The sequence below is a fragment of the Myotis davidii genome, unplaced genomic scaffold, assembly GCF_000327345.1.
Source record: "Myotis davidii unplaced genomic scaffold, ASM32734v1 scaffold581, whole genome shotgun sequence".
Lineage (NCBI taxonomy): Eukaryota > Metazoa > Chordata > Mammalia > Chiroptera > Vespertilionidae > Myotis > Myotis davidii.
The window spans coordinates 1,064,749-1,068,285 of record NW_006291426.1 but is presented as its reverse complement, the minus strand read 5'-3'; the positions used below and the strand labels follow the sequence as shown (position 1 = coordinate 1,068,285).

Below are 3,537 nucleotides of genomic sequence, written 5' to 3'. Positions count from 1 at the left end.
CCGGCGGCAGAGCCGGCCCCCCGACCCTGGGGAGCCCCGCCGTCCGGTCGCGCCTAGCCAGACACCATCTTAACGTGCGAACCGAGCTGAAGCCCGATGAATCGCGAGTGCTCATGGAGGGAGTGGAAATGGCGTGAGTGCTGCCGCTCTCGCCTGCCTGCCCCTTCCATGTTCCTCTGTATTACAGCCGTTTGCGGTTTCGTACGAAATCTGGGCTGGGCTGTGGAATAGCCACGCAGACCCCGAGCTTTCAAATACAAGCCCATTCGGTCTAGTTCTGTTCGTCCCACTTTCAAGTGGCTCGTTGAACTCACATGCACTTGTCGTAATTATACTTGAATTTTTTTTAAAAAGCTTCCTTGTAAAGTTCTCTGGTTGCAGACAAATGGTCAGTGAAACATGTGGAATAACGCCAGAAGGGAGATGGTCTGGAGGTGGGCAAAGTTGCCATTTTCCAGACAGTCTCTGGCTCTCGGCATATTGATCAACGCTTTTTTGCTTTGCTGTGTTTGGTTTGACATCTGGAGAGGAGCTGTCTTTCTTTTTCTAAGAGTAAGCAGTCCATCTATAATTTGTCTTGGGTTGATAGTGAGGTCCTTGAGTTTTCCCTCTTGGGGCAGTTTTTACTTATTTCAGTTACATCTACTTAATTTAAAAACGGCTCACTGCTTTAAATTTGCTTAGGGCAACAATATTTTGCTTACGGCAAGAATTTTTTTAGCATTTCCATTCTAAAATGATTAGACAGGAGGGGACATAGCATTCTGAGTTCTGCACAATAAAATGCCAGGTGAAAGCTGGAGATGGGAATCTAATGGCTTCCTTATTGCTAGTCCCTGTAGTTAGGCTACTATGACATTGTGTACACACAGTTCTTAGCATGTTAACAAAAGTCTAAGTGCTTCACAGTGGTTCTCTTCCAGTTTTTGTTTTGTCTTTATTATTTATTTATTTATTTATTTATTTATTTAAAAGAAACCAAGCTTTTTAGTGATATCAGTGCTCAGTTGGGGGGTGGGGGGTCTTTAAGTGTTAAACCTGAATTTCAGAAGAAATTGGTCTGTGTCTCTGAGCTGGGCCTACTTAGGAGAGCTCAAAAGTAAAAGGGGAAACATTTACAAAGTAATAAATTCAACAAGCATGAAGTGTATTCTATTTAAAAAGATAAAAGATTAGAAGGTCCTTGAGGGAAGGAGCACATGAGGATAAAACATAATAGCCCCAAAGTGATCAAGATCGGTTAAGGATCTTGTCTGATATGCTCGCTATTGTGTAGTCACATTCTTAGTTTGATTATAATGTGGAGGCATTGCCTAAACACTTTTGACTTTGTTACATTTAACCCGCTTAATGTTGGTTTATAGGTGAGAAGACAGTTGCAGAGCATAAGTACTGACTAATTAAGAAGTGGTAGAGTCAGATCACTGGTCCCAGCTCATAGCAATTGGGTGCACACTATCTGCTGAATGAGTGAGATTTTGTGAGGCTGAGCTTGGAGGTTTTCCTGAAAGTAGTGACTTTGAAGTCTTGTCATAACCTGAACTTGGAATCCAGGTTTTGTGAAACACAAGCTCTCAGGGGAAAATATGGGAAATGGGAGGAAGTTGAAATGGTCTGTATTGTGTGAATGGTAAAGCAAAGTCTGAGAACTTCAGAAATTGCCTTAGCAAATAAGGTCTTTTTATGCTGGGGAATTATTTTTATTGTAATAAATGCAGTAATTTAGCATTTATTAGTTGAGTCAAGAGATTGGTGTCATTAGTTAAAATAAAGTAAGGAGCAAGATTTGGAGAATTTATTACATAAATCCATTACATAAAACTGTGTAAATATGATCATTTCTGAGTTGAGAAAGCAAGTGAATCGCTTTGTTAGAATATGCTCCGAGGGAAGGCTCTGAATTCTCTGAAATGCACAGCCACTTTTAATATTTGGTTTAGTACTTCAGGATCATCTTCATTTCTGTAGTTGTGTACAGTTGGGGGATCCTTCTATAATATGATAATTATAGAATGAACCCTATTAGTTAGCTTTCCTGGACATCTTGGTGCTTTGCTATGAATTTTTCCCATTCTGTTGAAATTACATTGCTAGCTTTTCAGGAGTAGAATACAAGCCAGCCTGAACTCCCCTCTCTTTAGCTAATAGATGAGATTCCGTTTTCCCCTACTGGGTTAAGAACACCTAGATCCTGGATGGGAGATTTAAATGTATGCTGTATTTTATGATGAGATGTTTACAGAATGTAAATTAAAATAGTAATTGCTGTTTGATCCCAAAAAGCTGTGCAATGCAATGATATGGTTGTCCCTATACTGAAGGAGTTCTCAAGTAGCCCTTACTTTTGAACAGGTTGTTCTAACAAGTCTATATTCTTTTGGGGCGGCTTTATGTATTTGTTCATTTTTATGTTTTTCTGCTCTGTGAACTAAGCAATAAACATTACATTTTTATAGGAAGAAATTGGGCAGCAGAAATAATTTATCAAGGTCACAGAAGCTGGCAGATCATTTTGACCCCAAGTTCTTCTAAATCTATATTCATTTAATCATCTTCTCTTCAGCTGGTTACTTCTGCGTGGAATCACCCTAAGTTTTAGCAGTTGGGGTTCTGGACAAGCCCACAAATACATGTCCCATAATGTAGTTGGGATACTGCTTTTGTGAATATTCACAAAATGTTAAGAAAAAAAAAAGGATTCCTTAGAACATACTGTATTTGCATGTTTGATAGTTTTAACAGGAATGCAGCGATCAAGTGTCCGCTCCTAAGGAACATAGTCTATAGCACAGTGGTTCTCAACCTGTGGGTCGCGACCCCTTTGGGGGTCGAACAACCCTTTCACAGGGGTCGCCTAAGACCATCAGAAAACACATACATAATTACATATTGTTTTTGTGATTAATCACTATGCTTTAATTATGTTCAGTTTGTAACAAAATACATCCTGCATACCAGATATTTACATTACAGTTATAAAGTAGCAACGAAAATAATTTATGGTTGGGGGTCATGACAACATGGGGAACTGTATTAAAGGGTCGCAGCATTAGGAAGGTTGAGAACCACTGCTATAGCAGGTTAGATAAATGACTGATAAAAAGGGAGGATGATTGATAGGGTGAAAGTGCCAGAAGCTACTCCAGGGTTAAGTGTGAGTCATTTGGAGTTGTATTGCAGTTAGTGTGTAAGGAAGAAGAACCAAGTACCTCAGAGCAAGACTTGGGTGTTGCTGTAGTCTGGTTGGACTACAGCTTAGGACAGCATAGGACAAATAGTTGAAAAACAGCACCTTAAATGTAAGTCTGAAGAATATCTAGGCAAGAAAAGAACTTTTAGTTTCAAACAAGTAACGTTGAGCTTTTAGATGTATTCAAGGTGAGAATGATCTGGCAGCAAAATAGGATAGAGTGCTAAAGGGAGAAATGACTTGATCCTGGGTGGGATCCAGGCAGAGTTGTGAGTGAAAAACATTGAGAAAACAGTCTTAAGAACTGACTTTTTTTAAAAAGAGAGGACAATTTATTGTTTGGGGGG

At 39.6% G+C, this 3,537-nt stretch overlaps 1 protein-coding gene across 1 annotated transcript in view; it reads left to right on the top strand.

Moving 5' to 3' along the window:
• NUDT4 (nudix hydrolase 4) overlaps positions 1-3,537 on the top strand; it is an 18,682-nt gene that overhangs the window by 1,679 nt on the left and 13,466 nt on the right. The gene's annotated exons all lie outside the window — the stretch shown is intronic.